Source organism: Scylla paramamosain, unplaced genomic scaffold (genome assembly GCF_035594125.1).
Source record: "Scylla paramamosain isolate STU-SP2022 unplaced genomic scaffold, ASM3559412v1 Contig66, whole genome shotgun sequence".
Taxonomy (NCBI): Eukaryota; Metazoa; Arthropoda; class Malacostraca; order Decapoda; family Portunidae; genus Scylla; species Scylla paramamosain.
This window is the reverse complement of record NW_026973731.1, coordinates 128,806-145,000: the sequence shown is the minus strand read 5'-3', so window position 1 is coordinate 145,000 and position 16,195 is coordinate 128,806. Positions and strand designations below refer to the sequence as shown.

Here is a 16,195-nt window from a genome sequence, read left to right as displayed (position 1 = left end):
CTACCCGACTACCTGTAGATATTTAGCAGTAGTGAGAAAAATGCAAGTTAACTGTGCCCACTTCACCCTGCCAAAACATTGCTTTCAAATTTTTTTTTTTTATTTTTTTTTTTTTCATTTCTCCGTACATAAGGGGAATGACATGTCCTATACAATACCCATACATAGAAAATGCATGTATATATTTGTCATGTGTCTCTGTATATATAGATTTGTACCTGTAATGATAAAAGTATGAATGTATGCTTTGGGTCTAGGAGGTGAATGAATCTTCAGTTTGTTTTCTTAATTTCTTGATGTCACTGTACCACAGCACTGTACCCTATGGTGCTAATGGTGCAGGAAGGCCTTGTCTACCTTCACCATAAGCCACTGTACCATGCATTACTGTACCTTAAAACTGTACCCAAAAAAATTAACCTAACTGGCCCTCATCTGAAAATAATATCTTTTTTTTTTTTTTTTTGTGTGTGCTTAATATTTCAGTGCTACAGTACCACAGCACTGTACCCTATGGTGCTAATGGTGCAGGAAGGCCTTGTCTACCTTCACCATAAGTTAAGTTAATGTTAAGTTAGGTTAGGTTAGGTTATGTTAGGTTAGGTCAGTCAGTCACATTTAGTCAATCATTCAGTGATTCTCTCTCTCTCTCTCTCTCTCTCTCTCTCTCTCTCTCTCTCTCTCTCTCTCTCTCTCTCTCTCTCTCTCTCTCTCTCTCTCTCTCTCTCTCTCTCTCTCTCTCTCTCTCTCTCTCTCTCTCTCTCTCTCTCTCTCTCTCTGCAGGCATCTTCATCTTGCCCAAGGGAGTGCCGAGGGAGACAGGCAGCGTGGGCATGTCGCTGGTGGTATGGGTGATGTGTGGCCTCATGTCGCTGGTGGGATGGGTGATGTGTGGCCTCATGTCGCTGGTGGTATGGGTGATGTGTGGCCTCATGTCGCTGGTGGTATGGGTGATGTGCGGCCTCATGTCGCTGGTGGTATGGGTGATGTGCGGCCTCATGTCGCTGGTGGGCGCGCTATGCTATTTAGAGCTGGGCACATCCATACCAAAATCATGCGGAGACTGTGCGTACATTAATGCTGGCTTTGGCTCCCTCCCTGCCTTCCTTTTCCTCTGGGCTGCTAACCTCATCTTTGTGTAAGTTAAGTTTGTCGTGCAAGTGTTCAAGTGGTGGCCATCATGTCTTTATAAGTGCATAAGGGTTTTGCCATCTTACTAATATCTTACTTGAACTTAAATACTTAGTGCTGTGATACATTGACAATGAAAACTGTAACTTAATGCTCATGTAGAACATTTCACATTCCTTAGTTCACTGTTATATTATCAAAGCTTTGGCCTTCTGTCTGTAATGTGTTACAGTGGTACAGTGCCTGTGTCCCTCTTACTTGATCTTAGTACTTATTAATGCCATGATAACTATGCACACTGTATAACCTTAATGTTCACCTCCCATTCAAGCATCCAAAACTGTACATATTCCTTATTTCACTGGCTTATTGCTAATGCTTTGGTCTTTCTCAGTAGTGTGTGGTGTACTGATGATGCCTCTGTCGCTCTCCAGGCCCACCACCAATCCCATCATGCCGCTGGCCTTTGCAAAGTATGTGATTCAACCGTTCTTCCCCAACTGTGACCTGCCAGATGATGCTGTGCGGCTCATTCCAGCACTGTCCGTTTGTGAGTGAGTGAGTGTCCTGGAACACACACACACACACTCACACACACACACACACACACACACACACACACACACACACACACACACACACACACACACACACACACACACACACACACACACACACACACACACACACACACACACACACACACACACACACACACACACACACACACACACACACACACAGTTTTATTTATTTATTTATTTTTATATATTTATTTATTTTTTTTTCATTCTTATAATTCCAGCATCTTTTCATCTCTAGATATATAGATATTTTTTTACTGCACCAAGAAAAATAATACAGTATATACCCATTATAGGTTGTGGTCCATCAAAAAACACATTAAAAAGGTTTTGACCAGTTCCTTACGCTTTTACAAATATTACATCATACAGTTTCTTTTAACAGATTTTATATATTATGTATATTATGGTTCTCTGTAATAATGAAAGGCATTGTTTGTTATTTATTTATTCTATTTAGAGTTGTGTAGTGTTTTTTAATATTTGACTGTCACTGTGTCCTTCCCATCCAAGCTGGAATGTACGAGTCACCACCAAGCTGCAGGATTTCTTCATGGTGACCAAGATTGATGCGTTGCCCATTGTCATCCTTGCTGGCATTGTCCACCTTTGCATGGGTGAGTGTTTGAACAAGTGAGTGAGGCAGCGAGTGAGTGAGTCTTTAGCTACATTGTTCATTGTCATCCTTGCTGGCATTGTCCACCTTTGCATGGGTGAGTGTTTGAACAAGTGAGTGAGTGAGTGAGTGAGTGAATGAGTCTTTAGCAGCGTTGCCCATTGTCATCCTTGCTGCCATTGTCCACCTTTGCATGGGTGAGTGTTTGAACAAGTGAGTGAGTGAGTGAGTGAGTCTTTAGCTACATTGCCCTTCACTGCAATGCCATCAGCCAGTCAGCCAGTCAGCCAGTCAGTCAGTCTACATTATATTAATTCTGGGGAGTCTATAGCTATTAAGTATATTTAAAAGACTGATATTTACTTTATTTTTTGTAGGGATAGAACAAAATCATATTTGTCTGAGATCTCACATAGCAAGTTTTATTGATCCTGTTGTGAAATCTTGTTAATGTAATAACACACTAATCTAATAATTTTTTAGTGCCTTCAGTTATGTGTGTTCATGTTTCCTATGGCTTTCTATTTTAACACCTTGTTTAAATCTTGTTAGTAAGCCATTTTTATGCATAGAAGTTTGCTTTATTGTGCTTTTGTTGATTCTTTACAGTCAAGATGTGAAAAATCCAAGTTCCAGAACACATTAGAAAATTCTTAAGTCTTTCTGAAGTACACAAAAAAAAAAAAAAAAAAAAAAATACATCATAATAATTTTCACCTCCACTTTTCAGGCAACACTGGGAACTTCCACAACTTCCAGGGCACCAGCACTGAGCCAGGCAAGATAGCTGTCTCCTTCTACTCAGGCATATCTTCCTATACTGGATGGAACTACCTCAACTTCATGGTGGAGGAACTGAAGAACCCATTTGTGTGAGTACTGTCTCTCCCTCACTTGGCACCACACTGCCACTCACTTCTACTTACTTGGCACCACACTGCCACTCACTTCTACTTACTTGGCACCACACTGCCTCACTTGGCACCACACTGCCTCACTTGGCACCACACTGCCTCACTTTACTCACTTGGCACCACACTGCCTCACTTGGCACCACACTGCCTCACTTCTACTCACTTGGCACCACACTGCCTCACTTGGCACCACACTGCCTCACTTCTACTCACTTGGCACCACACTGCCTCACTTGGCACAACACTACCTCACTTCTACTCACTTGGCACCACACTGCCTCACTTGGCACCACACTGCCTCACTTGGCACCACACTGCCTCACTTCTACTCACTTGGCACCACACTGTCTCACTTGGCACCACCCTGCCTCACTTCTACTCACTTGGCACCACACTGCCTCACTTCTACTCACTTGGCACCACACTGTCTCACTTGGCACCACCCTGCCTCACTTCTACTCACTTGGCACCACACTGCCTCACTTGGCACAACACTACCTCACTTCTACTCACTTGGCACCACACTGCCTCACTTCTACTCACTTGGCACCACACTGCCTCACTTGGCACAACACTACCTCACTTCTACTCACTTGGCACCACACTGCCACTCACTTCTACTCACTTCTACTCACACTGCCACTCACTTCTACTCCACACTGCCACTCACTTCTACTCCACACTGCCACTCACTTCTACTCACTTCTACTCACACTGCCACTCACTTCTACTCAGGCATATTTTCCTATACTGGATGGAACTACCTCAACTTCATGATGGAGGAGCTGAAGAACCCATTTGTGTGAGTACTGTCTCTCCCTCACTTGGCACCACACTGCCACTCACACCAGCTGGTTTGTAGGTCTTGGCTCAACCTTTACTGTGACAAGACACAAACACGAGGCAAAGCAGGACTGACTGTGAGGTGCTTCCCTTATGGTCCAAGCAGTAAAAACTTGCCCTTTTGGATTGTCAGATTTGCGTTCAAGCTCTAGTCAGGTTTACGTCGCTCATTTATGATAGATTTATTTCTTGTTGTTTTGTAATGAAGAGCATACTTCTTTGTAGAGTTGTGACAGAATGGTGTATCTTTTTAAGCATATACCTTTGCTTTTTATCTGTTATCTATAAATCGTGATATGTGAATCTTCTCTTTCCATTTTGGACTTGTATATTTTGCAAATGATCTATATGATTTTGTACCAAATTAACATGCCACCTAAAGGTATCATGAATGCAAATTTCCTTTATGTTTTTGTTTTATTTTGATTTCTTTGTTGGAGTGACAAATATTGTTTTATTGGTTACAGTGTTTTTCTCATAAAGTTTTCCTCATAAAGTTTTCCTCATAAAGTTTTCCTCATAAAGTTTTCCTCATAAAGTTTTCCCCATAAAGTTTTTCTCATAAAGTTTTCCTCATAAAGTTTTCCTCATAAAGTTTTTCTCATAAAGTTTTCCTCATAAAGTTTTCCTCATAAAGTTTTCCTCATAAAGTTTTCCTCATAAAGTTTTCCTCATAAAGTTTTTCTCATAAAGTTTTCCTCATAAAGTTTTCCTCATAAAGTTTTCTTCATAAAGTTTTCCTCATAAAGTTTTCCTCATAAAGTTTTCCTCATAAAGTTTTCCTCATAAAGTTTTTCTCATAAAGTTTTCCTCATAAAGTTTTCCTCATAAAGTTTTCCTCATAAAGTTTTCCTCATAAAGTTTTCCTCATAAAGTTTTCCCCATAAAGTTTTTCTCATAAAGTTTTTCTCATAAAGTTTTCCTCATAAAGTTTTCCCCATAAAGTTTTCCCCATAAAGTTTTCCTCAAAGTTTTCCTCATAAAGTTTTTCTCATAAAGTTTTCCTCATAAAGTTTTCCTCATAAAGTTTTCCTCATAAAGTTTTTCTCATAAAGTTTTCCTCATAAAGTTTTCCTCCTAAAGTTTTCCTCATAAAGTTTTTTTGTTCCTTCCTTTGATTCTGTATAACTATTTTTGTATAAATTTATGTGAAGGAAATAGTAATATCTTGTTCACATTATAGGTTTTCTATATATTACATCTTCACAAGAAATAATTAAGAACAGCTTCACTAGAATATGAGCAACATTGTGAAGGTTGTGTCCTGTTAGTACCGCTATTTTCATGCCAACTGCTCTTCTGATCTTGCTAACTGCATGCCTCCCCTCCTTCCACGGCCTCGCTGCACAACACTTTCTTCTTTTTCTCACCCCTATTCTGTCCACCTCTCTAATGCAAGAGTTAACCAGTATTCTCAATCATTCATCCCTTTCTCTGGTAAACTCTGGAACTCCCTGCCTGCTTCTGTATTTCCACCTTCCTATGACTTGAATTCCTTCAAGAGGGAGGTTTCAACACACTTATCCACCAATTTTTGACCACTGCTTTGACCCTTTTATGGGACTGCCATTTCAGTGGGCATTTTTTTTATTAGATTTTTGTTGCCCTTGGCCAGTATCCTTCCTACATAAAAAAAAAAAAAAATATAATAATAATAATTTTGAGAAATACAAGGAGCTCAATGATCAGATATCACCACCAGTCACCACCAGTCCTGTTAACATCACACCCTGCCCACAGTAACCTGCCCCGGGCCGTCTACATCTCCCTGCCACTGGTGACGCTGGTGTATGCGATGGCCAATGTTGCCTGCCTGGCTGTGCTCTCCCCTTGACATGGTGGCCTCTGATGCCATTGCTGTTGTGAGTACACCATTGACACCTTCCATGAGTAATTTGCATTGTGTTGTTGATGGTACCATGTGACTTATGGCACAATGATAGATAAGTTAGTCAGATCATTTGGTAATTACTTTTATAGAGAATGTAATTATAGCAGACATTGCTCGGACTTTTCTAGTGGTTTGAGTCCATTCTTTGAACTTTACAATTATATGTAATAGCTTAGATATTTCTGTTCTCCTATTAGCATACCACAGTGTATTTATGTTAGAGGAAAAGACAATAATCAGGAATTATCATTAGTATTAAGTTTGGCTTATCTAGCAGCTGCAGACTTCAAGCATTATATAATATGAAAATTACTTACCTTTCTAAATTTTCTCCCCATTGTTTTTTTATAATTTTATCACACACTATCCAAGCTAATGGTCAGTGTTACAGAACATAACCTTTGTTGTTGTTGTTGTTGTTGTTGCCTTGATGACAGACCTTTGCTGACCATCTAATGGGCAGTGGCAGTGGCGGCTGGGTGATGCCCTTGCTGGTGGGCCTCTCAGTGCACATCATGACTTCCTCCAGGTGGGTGTTGCTCCTGCCAGCCTTTCAGATCTATTTTCATCTATTCACCACCTTTTTTGTTTGTTGATGTAATATATATATAATTTTCCCAGCTGATTCATCACTCTTCCTGACCGCCTGCTCTTAGATAGGGAAAACTAGCTAAATCCCACTACATCTCGGGCTATTTATCTCTATACCAGGCTTGTTTTATCCTTCAGGGTAGATAGGCAAGGCAAGGCAGCAACATCAGGATCTGGAGAAACTTTAACTGTTCTTCCTCTCATACACTTGACTCATCATAACCACAAATGCATACTACTTCACTTTAGGATTGTCTAGCTCTTTTTGACTGAGGAATTTAGGCTTTCTTAATTCAAAACTCAATTAAGATAACTAAGAGAAATTGTAAAAGAATCCAGCAGCACTACATGTGGCAGTCCATGCAGGGAACTTACTGACACATCTATTTCTATCTTTCATTGTCATCCATCAATTATAAGAAACATAAGAAAATTCTCTCTCTCTCTCTCTCTCTCTCTCTCTCTCTCTCTCTCTCTCTCTCTCTCTCTCTCTCTCTCTCTCTCTCTCTCTCTCTCTCTCTCTCTCTCTCTCTCTCATACTCACATCTGGTGTTATATTCCTGCGTTCAGGTTTTCTGTCATATATGAATAGTTGTAGTGTTTGGTGAAAATACCACTGTGCTATATTGAGAGATTTCCTGCTTCAGTTATAACCACTAATGATGATGGAGTTCAATTCTAAAGTGATCTTATTTATTTTAACAGAGAATATTGTGCTATATTGAGAGATTTCCTGCTTCAGTTATAACCACTAATGATGATGGAGTTCAATTCTAAAGTGATCTTATTTATTTTAACAGAGAATGCACTTTATTCAAGAATTTAGATATACTTGATTGCAAGATTTCCATTAGCTCCACAATCCATTCCTTTCATACACTCCCTTTACTCTCTGTCAGATTTAGAGCACAAGTTGTGACTGGTAGTAATGCCCCACTCACCACCTTAATGATGTTGACAGGCTGTGCTTCGTGGGTTCATGACAAGGCCACTTCCCAGACAACCTTGCTCTCGTCAACTGCAAATGCAACACTCCAATAGGCTGTGCTTTGTGGGTTCAAGACAAGGCTTCTTCCCAGACAACCTTTCTCTCGTCAACTGCAAATGCAACACTCCAATAGGCTGTGCTTTGTGGGTGCAAGACAAGGCCACTTCCCAGACAACCTTTCTCTTGTCAACTGCAAATGCAACACTCCAATGTCTTCTCATCTTCCTGGTTAGACATTGTGCAATGCTATGTGTGTGTGTGTGTGTGTGTGTGTTTGTAGGTTTTTTATTATTGTCATTAACAGATTCATTCCTGTGGCTTTTATGTATTTTAAAACAGTATGTGTGACACCTTTCATGATTTTTGTGAATAGTAGCTTTGGTTCAATTAGTCCTCTACATGTTGGAGTTGTGTTCTTTTGAAGTTGGACAAAAACAACATAATTTTTTGTGTTATTTTCAATGTTTTTTTTTTGTCAGTAAAATACTACTACCACTACTACTGTGTGTGTGTGTGTGTGTGTGTGTGTGTGTGTGTGTGTGTGTGTGTGTGTGTGTGTGTGTGTGTGTGTGTGTGTGTGTGTGTGTGAGCATGCATCATGGTCTTATGGTGTCCCCTCAGGATGTGCAGTGTGAGCTATAATATTTTGACAGATGGAAAGAAGTAATGAAGTGAATGTACTTATGTGTATATTATTGGTTACCTACACAAACATTTTGAGTTCTTAACTTCATCAGTCTTTAGTTTCCAAGTTGATGTATTTGTATGAAAAGTGATTGATGAGTTTTCCTAGAGTTATTAATAGATTTACACACACACACACACACACACACACACACACACACACACACACACACACACACACACACACACACACACACACACACACACACACACACACACACACACAGTTTTTATATATTATTCAGTCAGACAGAACACATCCTCACAAATGAAGAAAATAGATTTAGGTTGGAATTTTTAGTTAGCTTGGTGCGTCTAAAAGCGAATATTTGTCTAAATGCAGTTTGTCTATCATTTTCTTGTAATCACCTCCTGTATCAGAACAAAAGCATGTGGGACTAGTTCAAAGTACCTGGTGCCACAGCCTCACATGATGAGATCTGGCACAACTGCCTGTAATGCCCCTTCCTGCTCTCCTTCACTCAGTCACTAACAGTTTGTCTTACCGAATGAGAGGTTGACAAGGCATTCCATTTTAACCACAGCTTGGAATATTCACCTCCACCTCCTCTCCTTCCTCTTCCAGGGCCTGTTGTCACTGGTCCGCCTCTCCACCACGGACATCTACCACCTCATTGACTACTCCAGCTTTGTAGAGAGTTCATTCATCCTGTGCAGTATTGCCAGTCTGCTGTACATGTGCTGCAAATACCCTGACATGAGCGGCCTACCAAGGTGAGCACCAGACAGCAGTGGTGGCTGTGATTATCACCTGCCTGTGGTTTTATTTCTATTTATTTATATATATATATATTTTTTTTTATTCATTTATTGTTGTTTGTTTATTTATTTATTTGTTGTGTGTGTGTGTGTGTGTGTGTGTGTGTGTGTGTGTGTGTGTGTGTGTGTGTGTGTGTGTGTGTGTTTTCTCACAGCTCAATATGGGAATGGGATTATGATGATGATTCAGCCTTAGAAAATGGAGCAATGGAAGAAGATGGAATAACAGGATAAGAAAAAAAAGACTGAAAGAGGAGAAGCAGGAGAAGGAGAATAGGATGTTACTTGGGAACAAGAGCAATTGATCTGAAAGGAGAGGTGAAAACCCCACGCTGGTGCATTACCAGTTTCATGAATCCTGGCCTGCTGTGTGAGAGTGCTGGCCCAGGGAGTCAATCCCCAACAACTTGGTCTCATGGCTGCCTTTACAGGAAAATCTGTTTCATTAAGTCTGTTCACTGAAAGCTGAACTAGGCAAGCTGTGTCACCCTAGATGAATTAGTGAGAAATAAAGAAAATGTATCAGTAAATGCATCGCCAACATGATACAACCACCACATTAATACATACTACCTCCCCAGAGCTTATTTATAGTTGAAATGTATAATTATCATGATGATCTGTTGAACAAGAGACAAACCACTTCACTCTGAGAAGGCTGCTGTGTGCATTGGTGAGGTACACATTACCTCATCTGTTGCTAAAACTTTTGTTGTGACCATTTTTTGTACGAGTTTTTAGGAACACCTGTTATAGATACATAATGTGGTAGTAGCTGAAAGAGGACATAGTTGTCACAGAAATTATACTAAATATATAGACAAATGGCATGCTGATAATTAGAACAGGACACAGATGCCACAAGACTATAACGCCTCCCTCTCCTTCCAGGTGAACATCATCGTTCCCATCGCCTTCCTGCTGGTGCGTGGCTTCCTGGTGTTTCTGCCGCTGTATGTGCGGCCATACGAGGTGGGCAAGGGCCTGCTCATCACTGGCTCTGGGGTGCCTGCCTACTTCCTCTTTGTGTACTGGCAGAACAAGCCAAAAATTGTCAGAACAGCACTTGGTGAGTGGTCTGTTTATGGTTGTCCTTTTGTTGATGGGATGTTAGGCCAGTGTGCCACAAAATAGTAGCAAGACAATACTGAGTGGTATGAATGAGCCCTTACTTGTGGAGGGGCACTGAAAGACTAGGGCTTTCTTTTCCATCTTTCTTGAATATTTCTTGATAATGTGAGTAATATTCATTTTTTGCCATATTTTCCTTGGCAAGAAAATAAATGATGAACAGTATGGTTTAGCACCTTCTTACATTAAACTATTTCAATGCCATCTATTCACTCACCAACAGCTGGAGCAAGGAATATACATCCATACTTTCATTCATATAATAATGTAATAATATTCTCAGTATTTTTTTTACATCTTAGCCTCGAGCTTTATAAATTTATGTGCATCTATCTCAATACTAAGCAGACATTCTCACAAAAATTACAGAGAATTAAACTATCCGTTCCCTCACACAGCATCACCTGACCTGGCGTCCACACATCCAAAACTGACATTATCCTGTGTCCTTCCAACAGACCAACTCACTGTTTGGACACTTGCTCTTCGTATCTGAAAACTGAGTGAGGAGTGACTGACTGCACCTCCTCTACCATTACTACCATCACTGCTGCTGCTACTGCTGCTGCTGCCCTACCACAGCTGCCAAGAAATGCACTTGTGTGTGTGTGTGTGTGTGTGTGTGTGTGTGTGTGTGTGTGTGTGTGTGTGTCATCATATCATACAGCCTTCACGTATTTTATCCACTTGGTTATGGTTCTGTGCATCATGGCAAATCACACTGCTGGTTGACAATGGATATCTGAAATGTTTCCTACTTTAATCCCCTCTGAACTGCTGTTACTGCTGCTGCTGCTGGATCCTTGGTGACCTGTTTGTATTTTTGCTCAAGTGGCTTGTGTGTGTGTGTGTGTGTGTGTGTGTGTGTGTGTGTGTGTGTGTGTGTGTGTGTGTGTGTGTGTGTGTGTGTGTGTGTGTGTGTGTGTGTGTGTGTGTACTGATGGACCTTGGGGGGGCAGCTGGGTGGTGTGAAGTGTGTTGTCAGTGGTGACAACATGCACACACACACACACACATGTGGCAAAAGCAACACAGCAGCTTGGATATGCTCTTTGTAATCTGTGATGCTTTTCAGAAGGGGAATATTGAAGGCTTTATACATTATTTATTAGTTATTGTATTTTGGTCATAGGGTGATTTTGCACCACTTTAGCTGATAATTTGAAATTGGCTCTGAACCCAAGAAATACTTGAAGGTGCAATTTTCAGATAAATTGAGTAGTATTCCAATTGTACATAACAGTAAGTAAGTGAGAGTATTACACATCCATTTTAGGTATTTTGATTTTTAGGTTTTCACCAAGAGGGTTGTTAGTCCTGGTCTTTGCTTACTGCCTGTCTGGACCTCACAGTGGTGATGGGAAGCCTCAAGCGTGTCACTGTCTGGCAGCTGTGTGGCCCATTCTGGATGACTATGTGCTGGATAGATGTTAACTGGCACCACATCAGCTTATTTATTGGCAGATCCAGATGTTGGGAGTACCACAGTTGCTGAGAGAATGAGGCAGTCCTGTTAGGGGAGTTTAGTGACTGAACACTGAAGGTTGACCAAACTCCTCTTGGGCTACAGCTATCATTGTACTCGTAGCTCAATGTGGAAAGAGTTGTGTACCTTGAATGTTTTGATGGGAGTCCTAGTTGTTATCACAGTCAAAAATGTTTTATTGTCCCACACTTTTTCCATTTGTCTTTAACATTTCCCCTTAGTATTAAGTCCATTAATCCACAGACTCTCCTCACAAATATAACAGGTGACATGCTAAGGTGACAGGACTTCAGACTGAGGGAAATGCTAAACACTGGGAGTGAGTGTGGCAAATTACATGACCTCTGACCACACTAGACCAACAGGATGAATGAACATGGCCTAACTCCAGGCTGTACTGTGTGGAGGCAGTCCTGGGGTGAGGTGACAGCTGGTGTGACACTCATAGTCACTGGAGCAGCCAAGAAGCCTCACAACAATTATAAAATGATTAGCTTTGGCACAAGCCTTTGTTATCAGCTAGGCTTGCCTCCTTCACAATGCTCCTGTCTTCCCCTCTGGTGGTCAGCCACTGCCTGCACCTCTGCCTTGTACATCTTTTCATCTCTGCATGGGACAAATTAGGGGTGTGTGTGTGTGTGTGTGTGTGTGTGTGTGTGTGTGTGTGTGTGTGTGTGTGTGTGTGTGTGTGTGTGTGTGTGTGTGTGTGTGTGTTTCATAATTTATCTTATTTTTTTTCTGGGCATTTATGGTGCTGAAAGACAAGAAAATTCATGCATACTTTATGATCACTCATTATTAATCTTTTTATTTTATTATCCTTTTCATTATCATCAAGACCATGCTGGGCTTTAATTAATGTGTGTGTGTGTGTGTGTGTGTGTGTAAGTAAGTAAGTAAGTAAGTAAGTAAGTAAGTAAGTAAGTAAGCTTTCTTGTCACATTGAATTACATACAACATGAAAATCTTCTTGGCTTGCTCAGTAGCTCATCCACATAATATAATATAATATACTAAAAATAATACATCATTAAAAATACACACTCACACACATAAAACAAAAGTTAGCGGGAAGCAAAGGAATTGAAGAGATATAGACTCTTAGGAATAAAGGTATTTTTAAATCTAGTAGTTTGCAGCTTTGGGAGGGCAAGTCTTTTACCAGATCTCAGGAACTTGTATTGGCAGTGCAGTGGATGCTGGACATCATTCATCATTTTATTTAGTTGTTTTATCACCCTCATAATATATATATCATCTAGGGAATCAGTTCTAGCTTTAGGTTTACCAGTGTTCTTTATAATTCTTTTGAGTTTATTTCTGTCTTTACGTGTTAAGGATTCATACCATACTGTAATAGCAAAGCTCAAAATGGATTTAATTACTGATTTATAAAATAGTGATAATATTGATTGACCTATATGGATGTTTTTCAATATTCTTAGAAAATGAATTCTCTGTTTACATTTTTTTTGTATAATTTAGTTGTATTTGAAGATCCTGTTAATTTGTCATCAATTATTACGCCAAGATATTTATATTCATGTACTCTTTCAACTTGCTCATTGGCTATGACTAGTGGATCTGGAATTTTGTTAATTATACGGAAATCAATTATCATTTCTTTTGTTTTCTTTACATTTATATTTAAAAAGTTATTATTGCACCATGTAACAAAGTCAACTTGCTTCAGGAACTCTCGTGAATCATCATTTCTGATTTTTCCCACTATTGCCGAGTCATCTGCATATTCAATTATAGAACAACTTTTATATTTACTTCTGCAGTCATTTGTGTACAATACAAAAAGTAGTGGAGCCAGAACACAACCTTGGGGTGCCCCTGTATTTGTTATAGCAATGTCTGATTTAACATTTTTAAGTTTTGTATATTGTGAACGCATTGTTAGGTAAGTATGTAAAAATTTGATGAGTTTTCAGTTTACATTTAATGGTAGTAACTTTTGTAACAATATGTGGGGTTGGATGGTGTTAAAAGCGCTACTAAAATCTATAAAAAGAATGCGAACCTGTGTATTTCGATTCTCTAAGTGTTCATGGATAGGGTGAAGTAACGTTAATATAGCATCTTGAACACATCTGTTTTCACAATAAGCAAATTGAAAGTTATCTCGCTCTGAGTCTAAATATTTACAGAGATGTGGTTTTACAATGTGCTCCAAACATTTCATAAGAACTGGGGTTAGTGCGACAGGTCTTAAATCATTTAGCTCTTTTGGGTTGTTGATTTTAGACACTGGAATAACTTCAGATTTCTTCCACACATCTGGAATTACGGACTGATGAAGTGAAGCTTGGTAAAGTTTACAAAGTGGATTAACAAGAGTTGTTCTGCACAGTTTTTCAATAACCTTGAACCTGTACCATCTGGACCACCAGCTTTACCACACTTAATTCGTTTCAAAGAGCGTGTTGTATCTTCTTCTGTGACAGTTATATAGTCTGACTCAATACAAGGAGTGTTTCATACAGGGACTGCCACGTGTAAGCCTGGTCGCTTCTTGCAGCTTCCCTTATTTCTTATGTTCTTATGTAATACTATTTGCAAGTGACATAATATTGTTACATTCTTCATTAAAATCATGGATATCAAATCTAGAGTAAAAAGGATTTAATTCATTTACATATTCTTGAGGATTTGACAGGTCTATTCTGTTTTCTCTTCTTAGAACCACACAACATTTTCACACCATTCCAGGCATCTTTTGGTTTGTTAGATTTAAAATTATTTTCTATTTTAATTTTATACGCATATTTGGCATCTTTTATTTCCCTTTTTAGTTGTCTTTGAATATCTGCACCTCTATTTCTATCACCAATTGCAAAAACTCTTTTCTTTTCTTTAATAGTTTTACACTGGAGTTAATCCACGGTTTGCTATTTGGATATATATTTACTTCCTTGATTGGTGTTATCATTTCAGTACAAAAATTTACATAGGAATTGAATACGTCTAAGTTATAATTAATACTTTCTGTTTCCTAGAATAATACATCCCACTCTGTACATTCAAAACACCCCTGAAGAATGATCTTTTCGTTATTTTTCCAGTTTTGCACACTAATTTTCTCGTATTTTCCACATTTAAGTTTTTGCGAGTATGATGGCGAGAGGAACACCATATTGTGGTCAGAATCACCTAGTTTTGGTTTCTGATAGGCACGATATCCATTCCTAATGTTACAGAACATTTTGTCTAGTGTAGCATTTCCTCTTGTGGGACACGTCACTGTTTGTTGATATGTGGGCACACTTGACAATGATTGAAGTCACCTAGAACTATGATAACTCCTTCAGGATTATTATTTTCGTATTTTTGTACACAATTTTGTAACTTCTCACTTGCAACCGATGCATATGGCGGAATATACACTGTTATAACTATCACGTTGTTGAATTCGCGAGGAAGATAGAATGGCCGACATGTTATTACTAAAAATTCAAGGTCTTCACAATAAAAACGTTCCTTCACGTTCACTTGTGTACACCATCTATCGTTCACGTATACAGCGACTCCACTTCCTTTCTGCTTCACTGTGTCCTTCCTGTCTGCTCTCACTAATGAAAATCCATCTATGTTTACTGTTTCATCTACATCTTTATCTTGAAGCCATGTCTCCGTTAGTGATATGAAACCGCTTTCTCTGAAGTCCCTTAGATATTTGCAGTTTGCAGAAAATTCGTCTATTTTGTTCCTTATTGACCGAACATTTCCGAACATGACAGTAGGTAGCGGCGTCTTAGTGCCTCTCCTTCTCAATCTTGCTGGGATTCCACCCTTCTTACCTCTTTTCCGTTTGTTTTTCTTCACGTCTGAATTTTCCTGGATGGCGTTTTGGCCGTTGATTAATTAATTTAGCCACTTGACGGTGTCCAAAGTTGGTGGCGGCAGTGTTTGCTTGCAGGCGTTGGTCCAGTAGTTGTTGGCGGTCGTACGTGTTTACATGATCAGCTGTGTGTGTGTGTGTGTGTGTGTAATTATTATAGATATGTAGTTGTATTCATGTCCGGTGGCAAATCAGATATATTTTGCTTATTGGTGAGAGAGAGAGAGAGAGAGAGAGAGAGAGAGAGAGAGAGAGAGAGAGAGAGAGAGAGAGAGTAGTTTTGGCCCAACAGTGGGTAATAATAATGTGTAAAGCATATTTTTCTAGGAGCAAATGAGGCAATGTGTCCGCCAGGCATCAACGTCACTTCATTGTTACCATGTTTTTAAGAATGAAATAAATGTGCCTTTTTTTTACAGCTAGCTTGTTTAATTGTCATCAAGTGTGTGTGTGTGTGTGTGTATGTGTGTGTGTCATGCGAATCTTTCTGGATTTTCTGGTTTAAATCCAAGGAAGCTACAGACTTGAGCTTCCTTGAGATGAGTAAGTTGAGACCTGTCACGCAGCACGTTCCATTGGCTCAGCTGAGAGGATGAGGACTCGACTCCGGGCCGAGAGGAAAGGAGCTGTGGGATTTGTCTCCCTCCTTGCTGGAGTGCAGACCCCCTACTAAGATGCCTCTATTCATGGGGGATCCATCTAAAGTTGT

The 16,195-nt window shown here is 39.7% G+C and overlaps 1 pseudogene; it reads left to right on the top strand.

Annotated features, from left to right (window-relative positions):
• The window catches only part of LOC135098481 (Y+L amino acid transporter 2-like), a 17,939-nt pseudogene extending 2,035 nt beyond the window's left edge, over positions 1-15,904 (top strand).
• Positions 15,905-16,195: the final 291 nt, after the last annotated feature.